This window comes from Notamacropus eugenii, chromosome 5 (genome assembly GCF_028372415.1).
Source record: "Notamacropus eugenii isolate mMacEug1 chromosome 5, mMacEug1.pri_v2, whole genome shotgun sequence".
Taxonomy (NCBI): Eukaryota; Metazoa; Chordata; class Mammalia; order Diprotodontia; family Macropodidae; genus Notamacropus; species Notamacropus eugenii.
In genome coordinates, this window is record NC_092876.1 from 424,555,403 (window position 1) to 424,555,711 (window position 309).

A 309-nucleotide genomic window follows, 5' to 3' on the forward strand; every position below is an offset into this window, starting at 1 on the left:
TTTATTTTCATAAGTATGTGTTATCTATGTTGACATATAATGGGTTTATGAATGTTATTTTAATTTAATTTTTTTTAATTGATCAAGTTTAATCCCTAATAACATAAACGCCAATAATATAACCCACATAAACAAAATATCTTAGGGTCTTCACCAGTTTTTAAAAATATAAAGGGATCTTAAGACCAAAAAGTTTGAAAACCACTGCCCTGGAGAAAACATAGGTAAGATATTTAACATAATGTAAGTCATTTAAATTCTCTGAACTTCAGTTTCTTTATCTCTAAAATAGAAATATCAATAGTATCG